At 42.9% G+C, this 20,332-nt stretch overlaps 1 protein-coding gene and 1 pseudogene across 1 annotated transcript in view; both read right to left on the bottom strand.

Moving 5' to 3' along the window:
- LOC146619407 (transient receptor potential cation channel subfamily V member 1-like) overlaps positions 1-20,332 on the bottom strand; it is a 118,960-nt gene that overhangs the window by 24,864 nt on the left and 73,764 nt on the right. The window lies entirely within an intron of this gene.
- On the bottom strand, positions 5,756-6,509 carry LOC146619412 (uncharacterized; annotated as a pseudogene).

Genomic DNA, 20,332 nt, shown 5'->3' on the forward strand with positions numbered 1-20,332 from the left:
CTCGTCAGGCACTCTTCTTGGCTGCAGTGGTTATTATTATATTTACATGCTTCCAGCTCCCGTTTTTCCTCGACGACAACTCGTACCTTTCCACTCGCCTTTTTCTCCCTCCTCGCGCTCACAGACACATAACGTGTATGGCAGTCCATTCTCCCTGCAGCACGGACTACACTGCCCATGATGCTACATTCTTTAGAGCTATGCTTGTAGCATTCTGCCTGTTAGCTTAGCACAACAACAACAACGAAAAGGCGCTCTCTCACCCAGGAAACACACAGTCGCAGAGAGAGAGAGGGAGAGAGCGTCACCCTGTAACCATGGCAACCGTAACGCTGCCGCCTGGAACAACAGAACGTAGCTGTCAAACAAAACCCAAACAGTCCTGACCCGCGACAACATGAAACAGGAAAGTACCGCAGTGTATTCCATTTATTTCAACAAAGTAACTGTATTCTGAATACCACCTTTTTAAACGGTAACTGTAACGGAATACAGTTACTCATATTTTGTATTCTAAATACGTAACGGCGGTACATGTATTCCGTTACTCCCCAACACTGCCCATAGAGTACTAGCTGTGCTGTTAGGACCTCCCTTGCAGGTAAGTACGGGAATTGCGAGGAGCCGGCCATTTCCCACAGGTCTACGGCAGCGCTGCACTCCCAGAGTAGGTGCCTCACCATCTCTGGCGCGCCACAACCAGGTCGGGGACACATAGCTGTTGCAGACATGCCCCGGGAGTGCATGACGGCCCTGACTGGGAGGATCCCATGGGCCACCATCCAGGACAAATCCCGGAGCTTGTTTGAAAGAATGGGATGGTTCACCATACGCCACACATCTGTGGCTTCTCCAATAGAGAGGCCTCTGACTGGAGTCACAACTGCCCGCTCCTGCACAACAGAAATGAGAGACCGGTGTTTAGTTAAAATGTCCAAGCCTTGATTCTCCAAATTAAAAGAGACTAAAAAGGATTTTAACTCAGCATAGGCTGAAGGAAGAGTAAAAGAGACGGGTACTCTAAGATCTACTGGTATAAGTTTTCTCTGTCTTAAATAGCTACCCAACCAAAATCTAACCCACGCCTGTGTTTGGGGGTTGCTACTACGGCCCGTAGCCTGTCTCATGTGGCTGCTCGTATAGAGGCTTCCCACAAACAAATACAAGTCTGGGACTCCCTTTCCTCCATCCTCCTTCATCTTCTTCATTATCTCCCTTCTGAGTCTTTCCCATTTAGAACTCCATAGGAAGTAGAATATGGCCCGTTCCAGTTCTAGCAGCACATTTCTGGGTAGCAGAAAAACTGCGCTAACTAGTAGAAGCAAGGGTAAAATCACTGCCTTAATGACTAACACCTTCCCCTCAAAAGTCAGCGTTCTCAGTCCCCAGAACCCCAGTCGTTGCTTTACTTTCCCTATAATTTCAGGCCAATTTGTCTTACCTCCTCCTTCCTTGTCAAATCTAATCCCTAAAATCCTCTGGTCATTTTGTGCCACGTTCATCTCAAGTCCAGTCAGCTCAGTAGTCCCCCATGGTCCATAAAATCGTGCCTGAGTCTTACTCTTGTTGAGCTTGGAAGCTGAGGCCTTCCCAAACCAGTCAGTAGCCTCAAAGGTCCTCTTCACCGATGGAAGGTCTGTACATAAAATGTTAATATCATCCATGTACAGAACGCACTTTGCTGTTTGTCCACCACTCCCAGGTATTTCCATCCCCTTTATTCCTTTATCTTTCCTCAAGATCTGTGCCAGTGGTTCTATACAAATGACATATAGTAGTGCAGACAAAGGGCATCCCTGACGGACACCACAGTGTACCCCCACCTCACTGGTCAGGGTCCCATTGACAACAATTCTACTCCCGATCCCATTATATAGCAGCTTCACCCAAGAAATAAGTCGTTCTGGAAAGCCCATTTTCTGCAGCACTCTAAAGAGATACTGATGTGATATTCGGTCAAAAGCTTTCTCAAAATCCAAATTCAAGACGATTAATCGCTTGTTTCTATCCCTTGCAAAACAAATGGTATCCCTGATCAATACGAGGCTGTCTGCGATCTTCCTGCCCTTTACAGCGCAGGCTTGGTCCGGGTGAATTATCTGACTTAAAACTGGTCGTATCCGTGCTGCTAAGAGCTTACTAAATAGCTTGCAATCGCAATTTAGGAGCGTAATTGGTCTCCAATTTCTCAAATCAGTCTTATCTTTGCCTTTGTGAATAAGCGTGACTAAACCTATTCTAAAACTGTCAGGCAATCTGTCCAATTTGCTAAAATCTGTAAACACTGAAAGTAGGTCCGCAGCCAAAATGTCCCAAAAGGTCAGATAAAATTCAATCGACAGTCCATCTATCCCAGGGGACTTCCCACCTTTAAAACTCTTAAGACACTGGTTGAGCTCGGACAATGTAAAAGCTTGCCCTAGAATACCACTAGCCTCAACAGTCTTATCAATAAACTCCAAGGTTTGTGTAATGACTTCTCCGTCCACATTTTTCTCCCCATACAACTCTTTGTAATAATCTTCAATCACCTGCATGATATCCCCGGTATTCTCAACTTTTTGTCCAGCTTTGTTCCTTAATTGAGAAACAACACCAGGTTTACTCATAATTTTTTTTTAAAAAAATCTTGTACATTTTTCACCTTCTTCTCTCTCTTTCTCTCTACTTCTTAAAATGACTCCCTTACTTTTTGTGTCCGCAATCACCTGCATTTCCCTTTTGACCTCTTTAATTTCTTCATTAAATTCAATCCCCCATTGATTTAAGAGATAGTACCTCTGTAGTCGTTTCTGCAACCCCCTCATGCGTCTGTCCTCCGCGGCCTTCTTCTTTTTTCCGGCCTGTTTAAAAAATAACTGTGTCCTTCCCTTCACCATTTCCCACCACAAAGCCCGTGTTTCATAAAGGTCCTGGAGGGTCTGCCATTCACTATACCGCTCCCTGTACTGGCTGACCAGATTCTGGTCCTCCAGCAAGGAGCAGTTAAGTCTCCACACTCCTCTCCCCATCGTCACACCCGAAACAAATGAGATAGTAGTGGACAGCATCAGGTGATCAGAAAAGAAGACAGGCATCAATCTAGCCTCAGTTGGTGAAACGTCTCTCACAAACAAGTAGTCAATTCGAGAGGCCCTAGCGCCATCCCCACTAAACCAGGTATAGCCCTCCTCCCTGGGGTGCACTGCTGCAAAACAGTCTGTTAGTTTAAAATCTCTAACCATCCCCTGCAATAAGAGTGACGTCTTATCGACCTTAAAATCTTGTCTGGCTCGTTTCCTGTCTTTCCTGCTTAAAACACAGTTAAAATCCCCCCCAAACACTAAAGGCACCCTCCCCAACAAGTGGGGCTGCAGTGCCTCTAGGAGATCATATCTCTCGTGTTTATCATTAGACCCATAAACGTTCAAGAGGTTAAAATCCTTTTCCATATATTTCAAATTGACTAAAAGCGCTCTTCCTTCTCTCACCACAGTGCTCCCCTTTACCAGCACGAGGGTTTTTTTAACCAAGACGGCCACTCCATCATTTTTATTCCCGTTTGATCCACTCCATATTGACGATTGCGGCCACATATCCTGCCACTGATTGTATGCTTTTAAGAAAGGTATTGCACATTCCTGAATTAAAATCACATCTGACGTTACACTATTCAGAAAGGATAACACACTTTGGGCTCTCACTTTGGTCCTAACACTTCTAACATTTATAGATGAGAAGGTCAGAGCCATAAGGAGTAAAACAAGAGGCAAGCTAGTCATTATAAAACTAAAGGGAGTTTGTTCTCCTCAAAAGGCTCAACCCAAGCTTCGGGAGTCGTAACATCAATTTATTTCCCGTGAGCAGAGCTCTTCCTTCACCTCACATGGTTCACGAGGGAGGACTGTCGCTCTATTCCCTTTACAGACTCTAGGTGACGGCCTTTGTCGCAAAGCTGCATTCGCCATACGATCCTTGGGAGTTGACTGTAAAACTATATTAAGGAAGGAAACCTCGTTTGGCGAGTCAGAGGGGAAGACCCTGGAGTCCTCGCCAGAGGAACTCTCTGACGGTGTTTCAAGCCTACCCCTCTTCCCTGAAACAATTGTCCCGGAAGACAATTCTGCTGCAGTCCTCTTTGCCAACTGGGTGTCGGGGGAGGGGTGATCTTGGGCATTGTCACTTGCACCGCTTTCCCCTTCTTGAGCTCCATTCTCCACCTGCCCGCCCATCCCCTCCTCTGAGGTTTCTGGTTGGGCCGGCCTTCCATGCTCCTCCCCATTTCCCGCCTCTCCCTGTTCCTCACCTCCATTCACGGGTTCTGGCGGCAAGTTCAAATTATCGGGCCCAGCTGCATCAATCAAGACAACCTCATTGCCTATTGCACTCAGGTTTTGCTCGTTAATCAGGTTTTTCCCCTTAAGTTTATTTGCAAATGACCTCGGGCAGTCCCTGAAGAGATGACCTTCTCCTCCACACAGATTGCACTTATGGTCATTTTTGCATTCAGCATACGTATGCCCTCTTTCCTTACATTTCCCACAAATGATTTCCTCGCACGCCTCTACCAGATGCCCATGCTCCCCACACCTCCGGCAGAGCTTTGGTTGCCCCTGGTAATGAATGTAGCCTCTATTGTCCCCCAAGACTATCATGGATGGGAGGTGTTTCAGGCCCCGGAACCCATGGGAGTCTTCCCATTGCTGTATGGGGACCTTCCATGCACAGTTCCATATTCCATCCACATCCCTCACCTTCCTCGCCTGGCCCTTCACCGTGCAGTATCTCCCCAGCCACACACAAATATCTTGAGCATTAACCGTTTCATTAAACATTCTGACAATCACCGTTTTCAAGGTATTGTCCGTCAGTTTCTCAACATTGAAAATTTCAAATTGTGGTCTCACATTCTCGTACCTCATCCAAAACTCCTCCAACAATGCACTTGAGCAAAAACTTACGTCAAAACCCCTGTTGAAAGGGAGAGTCAGGATACAGTTCAGGTCATTTGGTGAAAACCCCAACACCTGTTGAATCATCTTCCTGGAAAAATCCAATCTGGATATCTTTGGCAACTCTCCAACATTTTCAGTTAAGCTAAAACGCACACTGTGGTGCCTCCGCAAGCTGGCATAAGCCGCCATGACGGAGGCACCACAAAACCAACCAATGCCCCTGGTACAATCAAGCACAAAAAGCCAACAATGGAATGCTTCCGAACAAAGCAATTAATATTAGCACCTACCTTCAAAATGGAGGGAATACCCAGGTTTTCGCTGACCAGACACCCAATGGAGAGGATCGCAGTCCTAGCCTAAGACCGAGAATCAAGTGCGAACTGATAAGAACAGATTTTTTTTCTTTCGAAAAATTTTATTGGCACTCAGACATAAATCAAAACATCGTCATCTCATTTGGTTCACAATCCCACCCCATTTAAAAGGATTACTTCTTTTTATTGCCTCCCTTCACCCCCTTAAAATACAGACTAATAAAATTCAAAAGGTTAAAATAAACCATCCCATCCTTTTACAAACTCCTGGTGCTCAGAGGGGATCCTCCCCACCTTGCTACTTCCCACCAACCTCTCCCGGAGAGTCAGGCCGCTGCTGCTTTGACCTTTCTATGTGCGGTACCGACTCCTCCATCCGAATGGGCACAGAGGCGATTCTTCTTTGTGGCTGCTCTCTCAGCTTGATGTTTGTAGCACATATCTCTTTTATTGTTGCTGTTGCCATTCGGAGAGCAGCCACGGGGGGGATCTGCATGTGCTTGCTTACCAGCAAGTTTCTGGAGGTCCAGATGGCGTCCTTTATAGCAGCGAGGGCAAGCCACTGCTTTTCAAGGCCTTTTCTTTGTGCCTTCCCTTCTTGGCTCACCCCATAGAGAACTAGATTGGCTGACAGGACCTCCCTTGCTGGTAAGTACGGGAATTGTGAGGAGCCGGCCAAGTCCCACAGGTCTACAGCAGCACTGCACTCCCAGAGTAAGTGCCTCACCGTCTCAGGTGCGCCACAACCCGGTCGGGGACACATTTCCGTTGCAGACATTCCTCTGGAGTGCATGACGGCCCTGACTGGGAGAATCTCATGAGCCACCATCCAGGATATATCCTGGAGCCTGTTTGAAAGGATGGGATGATTCACCAGACGCCACATTTCTGTGGCCTCTCCGATAGAGAGGCCTCTGACTGGTATCACATCTCCCCGCTCCTGCACAACAGAAATGAGAGAGCGATGTTTCGTTAAAATGTCCAGGCCCTGGTTTTCCAATTTAAAAGAGGTTAAAAAGGATTTCAGCTCCCCATAGGCCACAGGGGTATAAAAGGAGACGGGGACTCTAAGATCTACTGGTATGAGTTTCTTTTGTCTTAGGTAGCTACCTAACCAAAATCTGACCCATCCCCCTGTGTTTGGGGGATTACTATTAGACCCGGTAGCCTGTCTCATGTGGCTACTTGTATAGAGGCTACCCATGAATAAATACAGATCTGGGACTCCCTTGCCTCCATCCTCCTTTAACTTCTTCATTACCTTTCTTTTAAGCCTCTCCCATTTGGAGCCCCATAAAAAATAAAAGATGGCTCATTCTAGTTCTAGCAATACATTTTTAGGTGGTAAAAAGACTGCGCTAACTAAAAGAAGCAAGGGTAAAATCACTGCCTTAATGACCAAAACCTTCCCCCCAAGAGTCAGCGTTCTCAGTCCCCAAAAAACCAGTCGTTGCTTCACTTTTCCTGTAATTCCCGGCCAATTAGCCTCTCCTCCACCATTCTTATCAAATCTAACCCCTAAAATTTTTTGGTCAGTCTGTATCACGTCTATCTCAAGTCCAGTCAGTTCTGTAGTCCCCCATGGCCCGTAAAATTGTGCCTGAGTCTTGCCCCTATGAAGTTGGGAGGCAGAAGCCCTTCCAAACCAGTCCAAGACTTCAAAGGTCCTCCTCACCGAAGGTAGGTCTGTACATAGGATGTTAATATCGTCCATGTACAGGACGCATTTTGCCGCCTGCCCCCCACTCCCAGGTATTTCCATCCCTTTTATATTCTTATCCTTCCTCAAAATCTGTGCCAAGGGTTCTATACAAATAACATATAAGAGAGCAGACAAAGGGCATCCCTGCCGTACACCACAGTTTACCTTAACTGCACTCGTCAGGGACCCATTCATAACAAATCTACTCTCTATTTCTTTGTATAATAGCTTAACCCAGGAGATAAGGCGTTCTGGAAAGCCCATCTTCTGTAACACCTTAAAAAGGTACCGATGTGATATTCTATCAAATGCTTTTTCGAAGTCCAGATTCAAAACAATCAATCGCTTGTTTCTGTCTCTCTCAAAGCAAATCTTATCTCTAATCAACAAAAGGCTATCCGCGATCTTCCTGCCCTTTACAGCACATGCTTGGTCCTGGTGGATTATCTGACTAAGAACCGGTCTTATCCTTACTGCTAAAAGCTTACTAAATAACTTACAATCACAATTTAAAAGCGTGATCGGTCTCCAGTTTTCCAAAACAGTCTCATCTTTTCCTTTATGAATGAGTGTGACTAGACCCATTCTAAAACTCTCAGGCATCTTATCTAATTCACTAAATTCTGTAAAAACTGAGAGTAGATCCGCGGCTAAAATGTCCCAAAATGTCAAATAGAACTCAATCGGCAGTCCATCCAACCCGGGGGACTTTCCAGTCTTAAAACTCTTAAGACACTGCCTTAAATCAGCTGCAGTAAAAGCTTGTCCTAGCGTATCACTGGACTCGACAGTCTTATCAATATACTCCAGGATTTGTGCAATGACTCGTTCATCCACACTTTTCTCCCCATACAGGTCTTCGTAGTATTCTTCAATCACTTTAATTATTCCTTCGGTATTCCCCACTTTTCCTCCAGCTCTGTTTCTTAACTGAGAGACAGAGCCAGGTTTGCTCATAATTTTTTTAAAAAAGTATCTCGTACATTTTTCTCCATCCTCTCTCACTTTCTCTCTACTTCTTAATATAACTCCCTTACTTTTGTCGTTTGCTATTCCCTGCATTTCTTTTTTTACCTCTCTGATTTCTTCATAAAAGTCCAACCCCCACCGATTTAAGAGATGATACCTCTGTAGTCGTTTCTGTAATCCTCTCATACACCTGTCTTTCGCAGCCTTCTTCTTTTTCCCTGCTTGTTTGAAAAAGGACTGAGTCCTGTCCTTCACCATTTCCCACCACGAGGCACGTGTTACATACAAGTCCTGGAGAGTCTGCCATTCAGTATACCTCTCCTTATACTGTCTAACCAGGTCCTGGTCCTCCAGCAGGGAGCAGTTAAGTCTCCACACTCCTCTCCCCATTGTTATACCTAGTCCAAGGGAAATTTTAACGGTTAGCATCAGGTGGTCAGAGAAAAAGACGGGCATCAAAGTGGCCTCAGTTGGTGAAGCGTCTCTAACAAAAAAATAATCGATCCTGGAGGCCCTATCGCCAGCTCCACTAAACCAGGTAAAACCCTCTTCCTTGGGATGAACCGCTGAAAAACAATCTGTTAATTTAAAATCTCTAACCAAACCCTGTAGTAGGAGTGACGTCTTGTCAATCTTAAAATCTCGTCTAGCTTTTCTCCTATCTTTCCTGTTTAAAACACAATTAAAATCCCCCCCACACACTAAAGGCGCCCTCCCCAGCAAGTGGGGCTGCAATGCCTCTAATAAATCATATCTCTCATGTTTATCATTTGGGCCATAAATATTCAAGAGATTTAATTCCTTTTCCATATAAGTAAGATTGACTAGGAGTGCTCTTCCTTCACTCACTACGGTACTTCCTTTCACCAAGACAAGTGGGTTTTTTATCAGTATGGCTACACCATCGTTTTTATTCCCGTTTGATCCACTCCATATTGACATTTGCGGCCACATGTCCTGCCACTGATTGTATACGTTTAAGAAGGGTATGGCACATTCCTGAAGTAAGATAACGTCTGTCGTTACACTATTCAGAAAGGACAAGATACTTTGGGCTCTTACTTTGGACCTAACACTCCTAACATTTATAGATGAGAAGTAAAAACAGTAGCGAACCAGTCATTTTAAAGCTAAAAGAAGTTTATTCTCTCCACGGCTCAACCCAAGAAGTCGAGGGGTCATACCATCGATTAATTTAATTAATTGATTTAATTCAATTAAACTGATAAGAACAGTTTTTTTCCTTTTTTTATTTGCTTTCCAAAACATTTCCATACTTTACATTCACATTTCACATTTCTCATACATCTTAACATACTACTTTCCAAATCCTTGTCATACCTTCATTTCTTTACACCTAAATAAACATTCTACAGAAAGAAAAGAGAAGTTGATCAACAAGAAAATCCCACAAAATGAAAGACCAGAAACCGAAGAAACAATCGCGTTTCTATTATCTCGCTCCTTATCACTTACCACCTTTTTCTTGGTGGTTTTAAAAAGGTGATTTTCCACCTATCCTTAATTGTATCACTTCCCCACTTTTCTAATTCGTGCCAGTATATACTTTCAAATTCTTTCTCTATTGCCTTAACTGTTCCTATCTCTCCCCATTTATACACTCCAGTTATATGTCCCTGCCTTGCTTTCCATAATTTAAGTTTTACAATTGATATCAGCATACAAATTATTTTGTTTTGTTCTTTCCCCACTCCTTTAACCCCAAACGAAGTGATTTCATCATATGTCACATTCTCCAAGCACTTATAACTCTTTTTCACCCCATCCCACACCTTTTTTGCATATTCACATCCCCATAATACATGTTCAATTGTTTCATCTTCCGTACAGTTTTTCCTTGGACAAACTTTTTGCTTCCCCAAATTATGGGCATACATCGTGACCCTGACTGGTAGCCTTCTATGCAAGTGCAACCAATTAAAATCTTTAAGCCCGTTCTTAAAACTCTTGTCCTGGGCCCGTACCCACACTTCAGAGCTCACCATTACTGGATTGACATTGAGTTTCTGTACCAGTTTCCTATATAGTAACTTGTGATTTATCACTGTATCCTCATCTTTACATTCCGTATATCTCCTCCCCCACTTTACCATTCGCTGGAAGTACTCCGGCCTAGTCTCCGCTTTAGGGCCTTTATTATCCCACCCTATTAGAAACCGGTATGGTATGGACAGCCAAAACCATATCAAGATTTGGCATTTGTGTATATATGTCTTTTTCAGGAGTATACATACATTGCTATAGAATATTGCATCCAGCTTCAGAGGAACGTTTGGCACATCCCTCCCTCCATCTGCTATTTCCTGATGCATTAGCGCCCTTTTCACATATTCATAGCCCCCCCATATGAAATTAAATATTCCCCCCATTAGTTGAGCTCTATACTTCTGTGGCATCGGAAAGACGTAGGCCAAATGTAGCAGCTTTGGCAATACATCGGCCTTTACAACCAACACTTTCCCTGAAACGGAGAGTTTTCTTGTCTTCCATAATCCCAGATTTTTTTTCGACTGCAGTCATCTTCTTTTTCCAATTACACAATGCATCCCCCTCCCCGTTCCCAAAAGAAATCCCTAATACATCCATAGGGCCTTCACACAACATAAAATCACAGATCTTGTCCTTCCTCCCCTCCCACTTCCCAAGGTATTTGTACCTAGTCTTCTCCTTGTTTATTCTCGATCCAGTTGCTTTTTCATAATCATATAGGATGTCTATCACTCCCCTTAAGCTTTCATCATCTGCCAAGTATAATATTGTATCATCCGCGTATTGTGATATTTTTAAGCTCTCGCCCCGGGGCAGCGTTATCCCTTTAACAACGTGGCTCCCCTCCTCCTCCTAGACCCAGCCCCTCCATAACCTTCCACAAAAAAGCGTGGTCTACTCTATCGAAAGCTTTCTGCTGATCCAGGCTAACACATATTGCAGCAATGTTTCTCTCCTTTACATATGTGAGTACATCCCTGTGTAGATGTAAGTTCCATGTGATTTGCCTCCCCTGTACCCCACAAGTTTGGTCCATTTCCACTATGTGTGACATGACTCCTGCTAGCCTATTCGCCAGAACCTTACTCAGTACTTTAAAGTCCACGCACAGCATAGTTAGTGGCCTGTAATTATCTAGTTGGTTCGGGTTTCCTTTCTTAAACAGAATAGTCACCACTCCCGTTTTCATGCTTTCCGGCATCTCTCCTCCCTCCATGATTTCCTTAAAAACCTCCAAAAGTTGGATCGCCACCATATCCCAGAACGCCACGTAAAATTCTTTTGTTAGGCCGTCTGTTACGTTTCGGTGTTGTCAGTGTGTTGTTTTTGGCGTGACTGTTATGTGTTTCCTGTTTTACTTTGAAAGTCTGTGTTATCTTAGTGTTTTCAGTTTACGTTTCCCTGTCTCGTCAGTTCTGAGTTGCCCCAGCTGTGTTTCCCTCTTGTTGTCCATTTTCCTGATTGCTCCCTCTAGGTATTTTAACCCTGTGTTTCAGTGTGTCATGGTCGCGATCTCCCCCGTGTTGTAAATAGTTTGGTGTTTTGTTGTAAATAAATAGTTTGTTGTAAATAGCTGTAAATAGATTTGTCGATACTTTCGTTTTGGGATTTTGGTGGTGAGCTTTAGTGGGGGTTTTTTTGTGTGTTTTTCTTTCTTTATTTTTACTTTTTTCGTGTTGCACTCTGGTTGCCTAGGCCGGGGTGTAACACCGTCTATACCGGGCACCTTATTGGCCTTCATTGCCGTTACCACATTATACACCTCCCCTACTGTCAATTCCCCCCCCAGCTTGCCATTTTCTTCTTCAGGTAGCCTTCTCCTTAGCGATCTTATAAAAACCTCCCCCTTCCCCTCATCCAAGCTCTCCTTTGTAAACAATTTTCCATAATATTCTTCCACCGTTTTTAACAAATCATCTTTCCCCCTTATCACCTTTCCATCCCTCTCCAGTTCCGTTATAACCCCCCTCTTATCCCTAGTCTTCATTTTGCTAAAAAAGTATGAGGAGCATTTCTCATTCTCCTCATACTCTTCCTGTTTTAATTTATATATTACGGCCCTCGCTTTCCTCTCAAGTAATTCCTCCTGTCTCATTTTTAAATTTTCCAAGTACCCTTCCTTTTTAATTTCCCTTCCCCTATTTTCCATAACATAGATTATTTCTATTTCTTTTTGTATTGTGTCGAACTCTTTCTTTCGGACTTTTGCCCTCTCTGTACAATATTCGACCGTAAACTTTTTGATTTTTTTCTTCATGTCCTCCCACCAAACCACGTTGTTACTGTATAAGCTTTTCATCTCGGCCCATATCGGGAAGATTTTCATGAAGCCTTCCCTATAGGCTTTCTCTGCGAGGACGTCGTTGTTAAACTTCCAATACCCTTTTCCAAAGTCTGGCCCTACTATCTCTAGCTCCACATCAACTGCTTGATGATCTGTGAAGAGGGCCGGCATTGTTTTTCCCTCTATTATTTTGCACTTTTTTCCTACTAAAATGTAATCTAACCTACTCTTCACCCCCCTTGTGTTCTTCCAAGTATACCCCACTTGCTTTCCCAGTAACTTCCCCATTACGTCAATTAATCCATATTTCTTAATGAAGGTCCTAAAGGGGAGGGAAAACTTTTCCCTTTCCAAAGAGCAATTAAAATCCCCTCCCACAATAATATCTTTCCTAGTCAAAAAACAAGTATCCATTTTTTGGAAAAGGTCCTTACGTAGCCCATGCTCCACCTGTGCATATACATTTATTATCCGGCATTGAGTCCCATTTTTATCGATATCCACCACCATTACCCTTCCTTGTATTACAGTAAAGCTCTCAATTATCCGAATATCCTTATCCCCACATAACACCCCAACTCCAGTCCCATGTACCCCCCCAATGCTCCAAGAAGCTTCCCCTCCCCTCCATTCCTCAGTAAACAAAGCAACATCCCTCTCATCTCTCAGATGAGCTTCCTGGACCAAACAAACATCGAAATTGTAGCTCAATAAAAATTCATAAACAATTTTTCTCTTTTGGGCACTTTTTAGCCCCCTAACATTCAGGGTAATTATCCGTATTTCCCCCATACCATAAACAAAAGGCAAGTGGAGCACTAAGGGCAAATAAATAAATAAATAAATAAATAAATAAAGAGAAAAAAAATTACAATGAGTCTCTTGGTATATTTTACCTCCTCTCTTGGATTCTCTAACTATCCATATTGACGTGTAACAAAAGGTCTTTTATGAAAGAGTCCTCTGACTTTTCTTCGCTCTCGCCTTCCTCTTCCATATCTCCATCGCTTGTCACATCACTTAGAGGGGTATGCATGCACTCAGTCTGTGTTCCCCTCAACACATACCCCTCCACATTCCCACCTTCCTCCAAAACCTCCTCCCTAACATCCTGATCTCTTAGCTTACCATCTTCAGAGGAAGCGGCTGGACTCACCTTTCTCCTCCTTTTAGCAGACTTTCTCCGTGGTTTTCCGACCACTTCCCAACATTTTTGGGGATCCTCCCCCTGCTGTACTTTCTCGCCATCTTGCTCAAGACTCCTCTCTCCCTTCTCCTCACGTCGCACCATCCCCTCCTCCACACTTTCCACTTTGTCCTCGTTAGCCTGATTTCCAGCAGCTGGTAGCGGCTCCTGTGGCCTTGCTCCTACACCAGAGTCTATTTCCTCTTCGCTACGTTCTTCCCCAATAAGTCCAGTCTTTACCACGGCTGAATAAGGCCGTGGCTTAGTACAATCTCTCGCCATGTGTGCATCCGAGTCACATAAGTGACATCTTCTGGGCTCCTTGCAGTCCCTCGTAAAAATGTCCAAGCTTGCCGCAACTCCTACACCTCACCTGGTCGCATTGTTCCGCATTATGTCCAACACTCCCGCATTTCCTACATGCTTGAGGCTGCCCTGCGTAAACAAGAAAGCCTCTGTCCGCTCCAATAGAAAAGACTGCAGGTGGGTGGCAATATCCATCTTCACTGTTCATATCCGCACTCAATTTGATGCGAAATTGTCTCTTTCCGGTCCATATGCCCAGACCGTCCTTTATCTTTCGTACTCCTGGGAGAACAGTAACGTATCTCCCTAAAAAGTACCTGATAGTCTCCTCCGTGACCCATGGGTTATACATATGTATCGTTAAAATTCTGTAATCATTGCGATACAAAGGGGTCACCATATATCTCCGCAGTTCTTTATCTTCTTCCACAATGCTCTTCCTTCTCACTTCTTCCGCGTATTCTCCTGTACAGAATGTCACATCATAGTGCTTACTTGCAGTGCTCTGTTGTAGGCAGAATATCTTCTCCGGCTGTATCTTCAAGGCTTCAAAGAGGATTCTCCTTCCAAAAGTTATTCTGTCGTGAAGTTGTGTGTCTTTCTCCATGAGTTCAAATCTCAGCGTATTTCTTGTTCCAAAAGTCCATGCGTCCCTCTCAGAAAAACTGGCCGACGACGTCGCCATCTTTTTTTGCTTCCCACCTCCTCTGATAAGAACAGATTTTTTTTTTCCTTTTTTTTATTTTCAAAAAACAAAACATCGCATACGTGTACATTATTAAACATCACAAAGGGTAAGCCTATTCTATACAAAGCGAGACATTTTCTCTCTCCATTGATCGAAAGGTTCAAAAGTCCTTTCTACAAGTACTGTGGCATCTAAATAGCAAAATAATAAGTCGTAAAGAGGAGAAACACACGTTCAATTGTACAGTCATACCAAAGTTACATCACATCTTCTAAATTGGCATAAAAATCCCCGTTACGTTATTTTCCAATCCTTTTATCAACTCAATACTGATCTTACCATGTGTTGCTCTTAAAGAAACGAACAGAACAACCAAAAAACTTTTCTTCTTAGGCCTCTATATTAAGTGACTTCTAAGGAATGTCTTTCCATCTATCCTTAATTGTATCCCACCCCCATTTCAATTTCTCCAGCAGCCGCACTTTTTCTATTTCCTTCTCTACCAATCTACATATGCTCTTGGCTGTCCATTTGTATGACCCCAAAATATACCCTTGCCGGGCCTTCCACAAATATAGTTTTACCAAGGACACTAATAACAAAGACTTTCCTTTACGGTTACTTCCCTTCTCCCATCCCGTAAAGAACATTACTTCATCGTACAAAATCCCTTTTAAACAAACATACTGCTTCTGCATTTCACCCCACACTTCCCTCGCAAAGGGGCATCCCCACATTACATGCTCTATTGTTTCTTCTGTTTGACATATGCTTCTCGGACAGTTCTTATTATCACATAATCTATGTTTATGATTCAAGCAGAGGTCTTTATCCTTAAATTCCTCATGCTTCTCCCGCCATTTAATAATCCTTGAAAAATAATCTGGTCTGCTCTCCGCCCTTGGCACCCTATTATCCCACTCGATCAGTTGTCTCATGGGACCGGATAACCAAAAGCGGATCAAGACTTGGCATTTATGTACATTGGACCCATTCAATAAGTTGCATATGTTGCTGTAATATATCACATCCAACTTCAAAGGGATGTGTGGAACATCCCTCCCACCTTTTGGTATTGTCTGATACATAATTGTTCTTTTTACATATTCATACCCCCCCCCCCCCCCCCCCCCCCCCCAAAAAAAAAATTTTATTTGAAAACTCCCCGTGTTAATTTCTTCCTATAGGTCTGTGGCATTGGAAAAACATATGCCAAATGCAATAGGGCAGGTAAAATGTCAGCTTTTACGGCCAGTACTTTGCCAGTTATAGTAAGCTTTCTTTTGGCCCACATCCCCTAATTCCTTAAGATCTTTGCTATCTTCAAATCCCAGTTGTAATTTGCATCCCCCCCTGGATTTCCAAAATCAATGCCCAGGACCCGCATGGGCCCTTCACACAAAGCGTCTCTCTCCTACCTGCCCATCGTCCCAAAAATTTATATTGTGATTTCTCCTTATTGACCTTTGACCCTGCCGCACTCTCAAAGGTCTGTATTGTTCTCATCGTCTCCCTCACACTTTCATCATCTTCCAAGTAAAGGACTGTGTCGTCAGCGTACTGGGAGATCTTCAACACCTCCCCCCCTGGCAAGGGCACTCCTTTAATTTTCTCGTTTCCTCTTATTGCACATGCTAAGGGTTCTACGTATATAACATAGAGTAGGGCGGACAGGGGGCAACCCTGCCGTAGCCCTCTCGTTTGTTGTATTTCCTCTGTTAAGTGTCCATTTATCTTTATCTTGCAGATTATGTCAGTATACATCATACTTATCCAATTCAAAAATTTTCCTCCTATATCAAAATTTCTCATCACCCTCCGCAAGAAATCATGATTAACCCTGTCAAAAGCTTTTTCCTGATCAAGTGTTACGCATATTGTTGTCAAGTTCCTCTCTTCGATGTATGTAAGCACATCTCTATGTAGTTGTAAGTTCCAACTAATCTGCCTGCCCTTTACCCCGCATGTCTGGTCTGCATTAATAATAGCAGGCAAGACTCGGGCCAGGCGTCTTGCTAGAGTTCGACTGAAAATTTTATAGTCCACTGAAGTTGTGTGTCTTTCTCCATGAGTTCAAATCTCAGTGTATTTCTTGTTCCAAAAGTCCATGCGTCCCTCTCAGAAAAACTGGCCGACGACGTCGCCATCTTTTTTTGCTTCCCACCTCCTCTGATAAGAACAGATTTTTTTTTCCTTTTTTTATTTTCTTTTCAAAGTATCTCCACACTTTACATTCATATTCCAAATAGCTCAAACATCTTATCTTTTTTTTTTTTTTTTTTTTTCCACAACATTTACATTTCTTCATTTCTTTCCATCCCAAAGAGCATTCTCCCGAGCTAAATCCGATTTCCAACACACGAAGCAAAGAACATTTTGATAAACAATAACAACCAACACATACCTACTATCTCGCTCCCTGTCACTTACCACCTTCTTTTGGGTGGGTTTAAGAAAAAAAGCTTTCCACCTATCCTTAATTGTGTCACTTCCCCACTTTTCTAGTTCGTGCCAATATATACCTTCAAATTCTTTCTCTATTGCCTTAACTGTTCCAATTTCTCCCCATTTATACACCCCCGTTATGAAACCCTGTCTTGCTTTCCATAATTTAAGCTTTACAATTGATAACAGCATACAAAGTACTTTATATTGCTCTTTTCCCACTCTCTTAACCCCGAACGAGGTGATTTCATCATATGTCACGTTTTCCAAGCACTTATAACTCCCTTTTACCCCGACCCACACCTTTTTTGCATATTCACATCCCCATAATACATGTTCAATCGTTTCATCTTCCTTACAATTTTCCCTTGGACAAACTTTTTGTTTCCCCAAATCGTGGGCATACATTGTGACTCTTACTGGTAGTCTTCTATGCAAGTGCAACCAATTAAAATCCTTTAATCCGTTCTTAAAACTCTTATCCTGAGCCCGTTCCCACACTTCTGAGCTCACCATTACTAAGTTGACATTAGATTTCTGTACCAATTTTTTGTATAGTAGCTTGTGATTTACAATTGTATCCACCTCCTTACATTCCGTATGTCTCCTCCCCCACTTTACCATTCGCTGGAAATACTCCGGCCTAGTCTCCGCTTTAGGGCCTTTGTTGTCCCACCCTATTAAGAACCGATATGGTATCGACAACCAGAACCATAACAGGATTTGACATTTGTGCATATATGTCTTTTTCAATAGTGTACAAACACTTGCATAAAATATTGCATCCAACTTCAATGGGACGTTTGTCACCCCCTTCCCACCATCTGCTATTTCTTGGTACATTTGCACCCTTTTTACGTATTCATAACCCCCCCCATATGAATTTAAATATCCCCCTCATTAATTGAGCTCTATACTTCTGCGGCATCGGAAAAACATAGGCCAAGTGTAGCAACTTTGGCAACACCTCAGCCTTTATGACCAACGCTTTCCCTGAAATTGAGAGTTTTCTTGTTTTCCATAATCCCAAATTTCTATCTACTGCAGTCATCTTCTTTTTCCAGTTGCATAAGGCGTCTCCCTCCTTGTTCCCAAAAGAAATTCCTAATATGTCCATAGCACCTTCACACAACATAAAATCACAAATGTTATCCTTTCTCCCTTCCCACTTCCCAAGATATTTATACATCGTCTTCTCTTTGTTTATTTTCGATCCTGTTGCTTTTTCGTAATCATTTAAGATTTCTATCACTCCCCTTAAACTTTCGTCGTCTGCCAGGTATAATATCGTATCGTCCGCGTATTGAGATATTTTTAAGCTCTCGCCCCGTGGCAGCGTTATCCCCTTTACGACTAGACTCTCCCTTATTGCACAAGCCAGGGGTTCAGCGTAAAGCACGAAGAGCACCACCGATAGTGGACACCCTTGCCTCAATCCTCTTGTTTGTTGTACTTTGTCCGTGAGGTAACCATTAATTTTTATTTTTGAATTTATGCCCTTATATAGGACTTTTACCCATTTTGTAAAAACCCCTCCTAGGCCCAATCCGTCCATTACCTTCCACAAAAAAGCGTGGTCTACTCTATCAAACGCTTTTTGCTGGTCCAAACTAACGCATATTGCCGCTATGTTTCTCTCCTTTACATATGTGAGTACATCCCTATGTAGATGTAAGTTCCATGTGATCTGCCTCCCCTGTACCCCGCAAGTTTGATCCATCTCTACTATGTGCGACGTGACTCCTGCTAGCCTGTTTGCCAAAATCTTACTCAAGATTTTATAGTCCACGCACAACATAGTTAATGGTCTATAATTGTCTAGATGGTTTGGATTTCCTTTCTTAAGCAGTATGGACACCACTCCCGTTTTCATACTATCTGACATCTCTTCTCCCTCCACGATTTCCTTAAAAACCCCTATAAGGTGTATCCCCACCATATCCCAGAAAGCCACATAAAATTCTTTTGTTAGGCCGTCTATACCAGGCACCTTATTAGCCTTCATTGCCTTTATCACATTGTGTGCCTCTTCTACTGTCAATTCCCCCCCCAACTTGCCTCTTTCATCTTCCGGTAACCTTCTCTTTAGGGATCTTATAAAAAACTCCCCCTTTCCCTCATCCAAGTTCTCCTTCTTGAACAATTCTCCATAATATTCTTTCACCATTTTTAACATGTTTTCCTTCCCCCTAATCACATTTCCATCCTTCTCCAATTTCCTTATAACCCCCCTCTTATCTCTTATCTTCATCTTTCTGAAAAAATATGAGGAGCATTTCTCATTTTCCTCATACTCTTCCTGCTTTAGTTTATATATTACAGCCCTTGCTTTCCTCTCGAGCAATTCTTCCTGTCTTATTTTTAAATTTTCCAAATACCCTTCCTTTATTTTTTCCTTTCCCTTATTTTGCGTAACATAAATATGTTCTATCTCTTTTTGTATTATGTCAAACTCCTTCTTTCTAAACTTTGCTCTCTCTGAGCAATAATCGACCGTGAACTTTTTTATTTTTTTCTTTATGTCCTCCCACCAAAACACAACATTGCTGTATAAGCTTTTCATCTCTACCCATAAAGGGAAGATTTTTATAAAACCTTCCCTATAGGATTTTTCAGCAAGCACATCGTTGTTAAACTTCCAGTACCCTTTTCCAAAATCAGGCCCTTCTATCTCAAGCTCCACATCCACAGCTTGGTGGTCTGTAAAAAGAGCCGGTATAGTTTTTCCGTTTATTATTTTACACTTTTTTCCTACAAGAATATAATCTAGCCTACTTTTCGCCCCCCTTGAGTTCTTCCATGTGTACCCCACCTGCTTTCCCTGTAGTTTCCCCATTACATCTATTAATTCATATTTTTTAATAAAGGTCTTAAAGGGGAGGGAGCACTTTTCCTTTTCCAGAGAGCAGTTAAAGTCCCCTCCCACAATAATGTCCTTTTTTGTCAAGAAACAGGTGTCCAATTTTTGGAAGAGGTCCCTACGTAGCCCGTGCTCCACCTGTGCGTACACATTTATTATCCGGCATTGGGTCCCATTTTTTTCAACATCCACCACCATTACCCTTCCTTGTATTACCGTATAGCTCTCCATTATCCGAATACCTTTATTCCCACATAGCACCCCGACTCCAGTCCCATGTACCCCCCCGATGCTCCAAGAGGCTTCCCCTCCCCTCCATTCCTCAGTAAACACAACAACATCCCCCTCATCCTTTAGATGGGCTTCTTGTACCAAACAAATATCAAAATTATAACATAGTAAAAATTCGTAGACCATTTTCCTCTTTCGGGCGTTTTTTAGCCCCCTAACATTCAAAGTAATTATTCGTATTTTCCCCATACCATAAACAGAGGGGCAAGTAGAGCACTAAGAGCAGGATTAAACAAAAAAAGAATGAGAAAAAAAAGAAAAAAAAGAAAAAAACAAAGAAAAAGGGTTGCGATAAGACACTTGATAAATTTTTGCTCTTCTCCCATAGTCTTTATCTATC

The sequence above is a fragment of the Diplotaxodon limnothrissa genome, linkage group LG14, assembly GCF_057381915.1.
Source record: "Diplotaxodon limnothrissa isolate DT_005_m linkage group LG14, D_limnothrissa_male_GT1.1, whole genome shotgun sequence".
Classification (NCBI taxonomy): Eukaryota; Metazoa; Chordata; class Actinopteri; order Cichliformes; family Cichlidae; genus Diplotaxodon; species Diplotaxodon limnothrissa.